The sequence below is a fragment of the Meriones unguiculatus genome (genome assembly GCF_030254825.1).
Source record: "Meriones unguiculatus strain TT.TT164.6M chromosome 13 unlocalized genomic scaffold, Bangor_MerUng_6.1 Chr13_unordered_Scaffold_37, whole genome shotgun sequence".
Taxonomy (NCBI): domain Eukaryota; kingdom Metazoa; phylum Chordata; class Mammalia; order Rodentia; family Muridae; genus Meriones; species Meriones unguiculatus.
The window spans coordinates 4,174,664-4,183,743 of NW_026843647.1; the positions used below are offsets into that span (position 1 = coordinate 4,174,664).

General features: G+C 36.1%; 1 pseudogene; it reads right to left on the reverse strand.

Moving 5' to 3' along the window:
• Nucleotides 1–234: 234 nt before the first annotated feature.
• On the reverse strand, nucleotides 235–3,540 carry LOC110541992 (zinc finger protein 431-like; annotated as a pseudogene).
• Between the last annotated feature and the right edge of the window lie 5,540 nt (nucleotides 3,541–9,080).

Below are 9,080 nucleotides of genomic sequence, written 5' to 3' on the forward strand. Positions count from 1 at the left end.
TGACTTCTTTGTCATAGGAGATTACTATTATATCAAAATGCTTTATCACATTCGTTACATTCATAAAGTTTCTATCCAGTGTATATTATTCTATGTACATTGCAAATATTATGGCATGCAAAGGTTTTGACACATTGGTTACATTCATAGGGTTTCACTACAGTAAGTGTTCTTGTTCAAGATGACTCTTACATGAAAAGACTTTTTGATATTGGTTATATTCATAAGGATTTTCTGCAACAAGAATTTTTATGTATTAGGAAAAGATGTTGTAAAAAAGGTGTTCCACACTGCTTACATTCATAAGGTTTTTCTCCAGGATGTGTTCGTTTTGTTTTCAGAGACTACTCTGAAATGCATAGGCTTTATCACATTGGGTGCATTCAAAGGATCTCTCTCCCGTGGGAATTCTTTCATGTCTTAGGAGATGACTGTTCTGTGCAAAGCCTTTACTATACTGGTTGCATTCATAAGGTTTCTCTCCAGTGTGAGTTCTTTTATGTCTTAGGAGATGACTATTACATACAAAGGCTTTACCACATTGGTTACATTCATAAGGTTTCTCTCCAGTGTGTGTTCTTTTGTGTAGCACGAGTTTTCTGTTACATGCAAAGGCGTTACCACATTGGTTACATTCATAAAGTTTCTATCTAGGATGAGTTCTTTCATGTATTAGGAGAAGACTCTTATATCTAAAGGCTTTACCACATTGGTTACATTCATAAGGTTTCTCTCCAGTGTGAGTTCTTTTATGTACTCGGAGATTACTGCTATGTGCAAAGGCTTTACCACATTGGTTACATTCAAATGGTTTCTCTCCAGTATGAGTTCTTTTATGTAGCAGGAGACTTCTGTTACATGAAAAGGCTTTACTACATTGGTTACATTCATAAGGTTTCTCTCCAGTGTGAGTTCTTTTATGTACTAGGAGATTACTGCTATGTGCAAAGGCTTTACTACATTGGTTACATACATATGGTTTCTCTCCAGTATGAGTTCTTTTATGTAGGAGGAGACTTCTGTTACATGCAAAGGGTTTACGACATTTGTTACATTCATAAGGTTTCTCTCCAGTGTGAGTTCTTTTATGTGATAGGAGATTACTGCTCTGTGCAAAGGCTTTACCACATTGGTTACATTTAAAAGGTGTCTCTCCAGTGTGAGTTCTTTCATGTATTAGGAGATGACTGTTATGTCTAAAGGCTTTACCGCATTGGGTACATTCATAAGGTTTTTCTCCAGTGTGAGTTCTTTTATGTCTTAGGAGATTACTATTACATACAAAAGCTTCACCACATTGATTACATTCATAAGATTTCTCTCCAGCGTGAGTTCCTTTATGTCTTAGGAGATTACTGTTAGATGCAAAGGCTTTACCACATTGGTTACATTTATGAGGTTTCCCTCCTATGTGAGTCCATTTATGTCTTAAGACATGACTGTTATGTGCAAAGGCATTGCCATATTCATTACATTCATAGTGATCCTCAGCAATATGCATACTTTTATATGTGTGGGGACTCCTGTGATGTGCAAAGACTCTGTCATATTGAGTATCTTCAGGGGGGTTGTCTCCCGTATGACTGTTTTCATACCTGCAAAGATAATTGGCACATATGAAAGCTTTACCACATTCATTACACTAAAGAATCTTTTTGTTTATGTGACTTAATTTTTCAATTTGGTGTGAAGGTAAAGAGGAATTATATCTTGAATTTTCATCATTATTTTTACATTCACGGTGTTCTTCTCTAAGGGTTGTTTTGCATATTTCAAAATAAATGTGATGGTAAAAATATTTGTTACCTGCCTCACATTTATATTATGCTTTCTTCTATAAGATGTTTTACCACAGATCTGTAGAAAACTGAAAGACCTCAGAGCTTTAACACACTGACTGGATTAATAAATTTCCTTATACTGAGCACCATACTAAATATGCAAAGATAACTGTGACCAACTGAATAATTTCTTTATATTCCTAAAACTTACATTTTCTACAGTGTGATTTTGTGAGAATTCCTAATCAAGTTGCATAACCAGTTAATTGATATTGGTGTAGAGTGTGTGAAAGTGTGTGAATGCTGATTGCTGAGTCAGCAGAGAGCTAAGGGCTGAGGATATCATAGAATTGTTAGTTCTATGGCTCATAACCTGTCCTATATTTTGCAAACATTTGTCCTTCCTTACTTATCTATTGGAAATAATAAAGAGCGAACAACTGATAGCAGGGCACAAAATGGAGGACAGAACTTTTGAGTGAGAAAGGGTTGCTGGGAAGAAGAAAGCAAATGACAGGCGGATCACCAGCAGGCCAGTGATGTTATAGACGGACATCAAAATGAGCAAAGAGGTAGAGCTGGCCATGCATTGGGACACTGTGCTAGGTTCATTTGTGTTAGGGATAAAAGGTTTCAGAATCTGCCCAGTTAAATTGCCTAAGCTGAAAATATTAAAAAGGCTCTGTTATAATTTGTACTTCTGGCAGCTCTGAATAGCCCATATAAAGCATACTAAGTAGAAATTTTTAAACATGTACTCAAAATGGGGACTAGTATACCTTTTACTTGTTCTGGGTGGTACATTGTTTCTTTCAATATACATAAACTAACATGACTTTTATTCATTGTTATATATGATGTAACTATTAATATAATAATTATAAATGACATGATTTCACGATGTATTCACAAATTTGATTTTTGTTTATCACAGACATGTGCTATAGGGATTATGGTTTTTCCACAACAACATTCTTGATTCTAAAAAACTGCCCTTCTCACAAAACTCAGCACCATTACAACAAGTATATGAGTAACCCCATTTTACTATGGACTAGTTGATTAGTATAATGTTTTGGATATACATTCATCACCTATTTACTGTGAATAAATTTGGCAATATCTTAGTTGTAGGAGGCTAAACAAATTGAAGTTCTACCTCTAATGCTAATGAAGCTATGATTTAAACATTGATCTTGTGTAAGGTATGATTTCCTTGCATTCTTTCTTAGAGGAGTGCCTTGCAAACAAACATCAAATAACTAACATGGAGGGACATGGTTTAGTAACAAGATATTCATCATCAATAAATACACTTAAAGTAGTACATTTACACTGTCCCTTCTCTTTCAAACTTCCAGAACATATCAAAATTTTCTCAGGACCATATTCATATCAGCTTACAATGAAAATTACCTTGCATGTTTTTTAGAACTTTGACAATGCTCTTCTATATTATGATTTTCCCAATTGCAGCCTAAAATACAGATATAGAAAATGTATGATTTATTATTGGAAATAAGACAAAATTTAAGTCATGATCTCTGGTCAATCAAAGAACCATTCACCTCATTCTTCCTCATCCTCAAGAGAAATTACCGAAGCACTTCAATAATGAATAATGAGTTTTCCCCATATTTTAAAAAGTAAGGAAAACTCACTGTCCTACCTATAGCGGTAAGGTTACTGTAGATCTCCAGCATTACATCTTTGTAGAGATTCCTCTGAGAAGGATCCAGCAAAGCCCACTCTTCTCGGGTGAAGTTCACATGCACATCATTGTAGGACAATGCAGTCTAAAATATCCACACACATGTACAACAGAAAGCATGATACTTAGAATAATGGAAATGTATCCTTCATTTGCAATATTTTCAAAGTATTCTGGTGTTTCTACTTATTTTGTGACACACAAGTTTTAATGTAATAACTAACTCTTTTTAGGAGGAAGATGAATAGTGAAGTTCACCTCTATTTTTTTTCATCCTTTAACTAGGATATAGACTTGCAAGGGAAATGTCAATCAACAGATAAAGAGAGAGAGTCACAGAGAGTAAACAGATCAACAGTACTGAGCCCACATGAGAGAAATAGTATAAACAATTCCTGAGTCTTATAAGAATGGGCAGGCTGGGTGTATTTTCTGATGACTTTAATTCCGAAATCACTTAGGAAACAGAGGCTGGTGTATCTCATAGAGCTGGATGGTAGCCTGCTCTATGTAATAAGTTCAAGGACACTCAGAGGTACATAATAAGATCCTGAATAATACACAAAAATTAATCAAACAAGATAAAAAAAAACTTAAAGATATTTCTCAAGTTTCTACAAAGTGTTACACATTCACTCCAGTTCTGCATACATGTCTAGAAAGCTGAAGTGCCTCATTTTAAACTGTAATATTAAGGTGATCTTTTTAAAATGAAATGTATGTTGGAACAATTACAAAATGAGAGGTGAAAATATTAGCAATTTAAATGTTGATCATCAATAGGCAATACGGGAAATGGAGGTATGGCTCAGTGGTTAAGATCAGTGTCTGTTCTTCCAGGGCACCTGGGTTAAATTCCAACACCCAAATGACAGCTAACAGCTGACTTAACACAAATATATTCAATAAAGTACTCGCAAAACAAATCCAAGAACACATCAAAGAAACACATGGTTCAACATATGAAAATCCATAAATGTAATCCACCATATAAACAAACTGAAAGACCTAGATCACATGATCATTTCATTAGGTGAGAAAAAGACTGACAAAATCCAACCCTCCTTCATGTTAAAAGACTTGGAGAAATCAGTCATAGAAGGAATCAAACACATACTTAACATAATAAAGACTGTAAAAAGCAAGCTGATAGCCAACATCAAATCATTTGGAGAGAAACTTAAAGAAATTTCACTCATGTGAGGTACAGGACAAGGATGCCTCCCCTCTCCATATCTCTTCAATATACTCCTTCAGTCCTAGCTAAAGCAATAATACAACTGAAGGTTATCAAGGAGATACAAATTGGAATGGAAGAATTCAAAGTATCACTATTCACAGACGATTTACTAGTATTCCTAGGTGACCAAAGAAATTATACCAGAGAATTCCTACAATTGATATATACTTTCCACAAAGTGGCTGGGAACAAAATTAATTAAAAATTTCATTAGTCTTCCATACACACACAAAAAAAGTGCTGAGAATGAAATTTGGGAAACAGCCTAAACAGTATCCACAAACAACATGAAGTCAAAGAACTCTATGGCTAGAATTTGAAGTCTTTAAAGAAAGAAACTGAAGCAAATATCAGAAGATGGAAACATCACCCGAACTCATGGATATATAGGATTAACCTAGTAAAACAGCATTCAATTTTTATTTTCTTTTATTAATTACCGATTATTAAATTGTATCCCCCCCTATAGCGCACTTCCTCCTCCCCTCCCAAATGCTCCCTTCATCCCCTTCTCTAAAAAAGCATTCTTAAAAAAATGCAGTCTACGGATTCAATCCATTTCCTAACAACATTCCAACGTAATTCTTTACAGACCTTGAAAGAGAAAACATTAACTTCAAATGGAAAAATAAAATACCCTTGATAGAAGAACAATCCTGTACAATTGGAATAAAGACACAGAAATAAACCCACACTCCTATTGGAACTTTACTTTCAACAAAGAAGCCAAAATGGTACAATGGAAAAAAGACAGCAATTGGTGGTAGTCTAACTAAATGTCTGCATGTAGAAAAATGAAAATAGGCTCTTTGTATCACCCTGAGAAACTCAAGTCCAAGGGGATCAAATAAATTCACATAAAACCAGAGCTCTAAATCATTTAGAAGACAAGGTGGAGAAAAGTCTGGAATTCATTAACACAGGAGAACCACAACAATCTGAGATCAATAATTATTAAATGGGATCTCAAGAAACTGAAAAGAACACTATCAATAGAACAAAACAGCAGTCAATAGATTGGGAAAATTTCTACACCAACCCTATATCAGAAAGAAAGGTAATATCCAAAATATACAAAGAACTTAAGAAATTAAACACCAACAAATCAAATAATCCAATTTAAAAATGGGGTTCAGAGCTAAACTGAGAAGCCACCAGAGAGGAATCTCAAAAGGCATAGAAGCACTTAAAGAAATGATCAAAGCCCTTGGACATCAGACAAATGGAAATCAAAACAACTCTAAGATTCCATCTTATACCACTCAAACTCAAGTGACAACACATTCTGGTGTGGATGTGGAGAAAAGGGAATTTTCTTCCACTGCTGATGGGAGTGTAAATTTGTACAACTTCTCTAAAATCAATCTGGTGTATTCTCAGAAAACTGGGAAGAGTTCTACCTCAATACCAAGCTATACCACTACAGGGAATATATCCAAAAGATGGTCCATTATAGAATAAGGATATTTATTCTACTATGTTCATACCTGTTTTATTCATAACAGCCAGAAACTGAGGAATGGATAAAGAACTTCTAGTACATTCACACAATGGAATACTCCTCAGTTATTAAAAATAAGAAATCATTAAATTGCATGCAAAAGGATTGAACTAGAAAAGATCATCCTGAGAGAAGTAACCCAGACACAGAAAAAAAAAAACATATTGCTTATAAGCAGATATTAGACCTATAGTACATGATAAGTATACTATAATCCACACACCCAAAAAAGCTAAGTAACAAGTAGGGTCCATGGGAGATTGGCAGAATGTTACTCATAATAAAAAAACAGGACAGCAGAAGTGGATGAACAGAGGGAACTGGGGAGAAGTTGGAATGGGGAGGGAAACAAATGTGGGTATCACATGTGGGTAGAATTATAGTAGGAGGTGAGAGGGCTGGGAACAAGAAGGGAAACTGAGGGGGTTTCTCTTTGGAGTCATTTGACAGGGAAGGTTCCTGAGAGGACCTGGGTGTGACTCTAGCTGAGACTCCTAATGGAGGGTCAGGGGAAAAGAGTCATAGAAAATGAAATGACCACCTCCTAGCCAAACAGGACTAGTGTAGAGAGGGAACAACAACTGAACCACAAAACCCATGATCCAAAAATTACCCTGCCTACTACAAGTTTAGCTATAATGAGGGAACAAAGATTGAGAGAAAGTCCAAACAGTAATTGAGCCAACCTGAGACCCACCTTACACTAGACAGCCAACCAATGAAACTGTAAATGTTGCTTTGCTGTACTTGTAGAAAAGAGCCTAAACATACCTCTCAGAGGCTCCAACTAGCAGCCAATGGAGACTTATGCTGGAACTTGCAAGTTAGCATGGGCTGGATCTCTGGGGTTCTAATGGAAGTACTGGGGGAAAAATGGAAGAACCTGAAGGGGATAGGAAGCCGCAAGAAGACCAACAGAGACAAGTAACTGAGATTCAGGGTAGGGTTTACAGAAAATGAGACATTAACTAAGGAGCATGATGCATGTTCAAGGCATAGGTCTCTTGAAATTATCTGTACAATGGGCAGCTTGGTCAATGTGGGTTGAGTGGTAAGTGGAGGGCACTGTTTCTAATAGGAACTCTACTGCCCACTTTTAGATAATCTCCCTGTCAGGCGTACCTTGCCTGGCCTTAGTGAATGAAGATATGCTCAGTCCTGATGTGACTTGATGTGATGCAATAGGGTGACACAGGGAGAGTAGGGCTCCATTTTTCTTGGGGGGGGGGAGGAAGGAAGAAGGGTGAGGGTGGATTGAGAGTAGGGGAAGGAGAGATAGCCTTTGGATGTAAAGCCAAAAAACAAAATAATTTCTTTAAAAAAATTAAAATACTCAGAAAGAGAGAGAGACAGTGGGCTAGAGAGGGGATAAGGGAGGAGGCTGTAGCTGGGATACAAAACAAATATAATAAATAAAAGTAAAAAAAAGAATAATATTAATACATTATCTGAAAAATCCAGAGTGAAAACTGGCAACAGGACCTTGACCATCAAATTAGAATGGTCAAAATAAACCCCCAAAAGTGTCATCAAGTCTTCATATATCTGTCATAGCCTAAGAACACAGTTATATTACACACATATAACATGCTTTTATAAAATAAATCTCATTGTTGTGGCATTACCTATCACCTCTAGAATATTCTCTTACAAGGCAGAACTTCAGCATGATGTGCCATATAGTAACAAATGAGAACATAAAGAAGCATGTAAGTTTAAACAATATATACATACACACATACATTCTATTAAGCATTTTAACATTAACATTGGTAAAATATGTTGACAAAACAGAACACATTGGGGATACATCTTCCATCTTTGCACATCAGAAAGCTGACACATGAGAATCAAGAATTCAAATGTAGCCTTGACTAATTACTTAACATTCAATCCAGGTATGAAAACGAACATCACCATCTAAGAAATCAGTCCCCAATTTTACCTCTACGTTAATTAATTTTTTAGATCATGATCAGTATGAGAAATATTTGAGGCCAAATTACCACACAAATGACCTCTAGCTTACTTTTTCATGGAGCCTATTTTCCACTGAAATCCTATGACCTCCACTTCCTCTATATGTACTACACTCAACATTCTGAACTTCCAGGTCCTATAGGAAGAGCCAATTAAGCTTTGGCTTTTGCCATCTCAAGTCCTGATATTTTACACATTCCTAAAAAAGAGAACATTCTGAGGTCTGTCAGGAGCAAAGTCACTTTGGCATAACTTTTTTTTTTCCTCCTAAAATGCTACTGTGCTACTGTGATTGAATCCCCTAACCACAAACATCTCAGGTCATGAATTGGTTTGCTTGTTTGGTCAAGTCAGATCAAACTCCATCATTTTTTAAGCCTAGGAAACTCAAATTTCATGAAAACTTAGGCAAAAACCATGGCAATTATTGTTTCCTGCCTTGATCTCTTGTTTCTTCATCATTTTGTGCTTAGCTAGCTTTTTTATCCAACCCTGGGCCGCTTGCTCAGGGATACTGCCACCCTCAATTTAAGAGCCTTCTACAGAAATCATCAGTCAACACAATCTCTCACCTACATAGAAAACAGCCATTTTCTCAGTACTTTATTTATTTATTTATTTATTTATTTATTTATTTTTAGTTTATATCCTGCTTGCAGCTCTGTACATCCTCTTTTCCTGGTATCATCCTCCCACCCTCTTCCCCTCCTCCTCCTCCTCTTCTTCTCAGGCAAAGGGAGCCTCCCCATACCATCTCTTCTCAACACATCAAGTTATGTATGAACTAAGTGCATCCTTCCCTGAGGTCAGACAATGAAGTCCAGCTAGGGCAAAGTAATTCATAAACAAGCAGCTGTGTCCATGTCA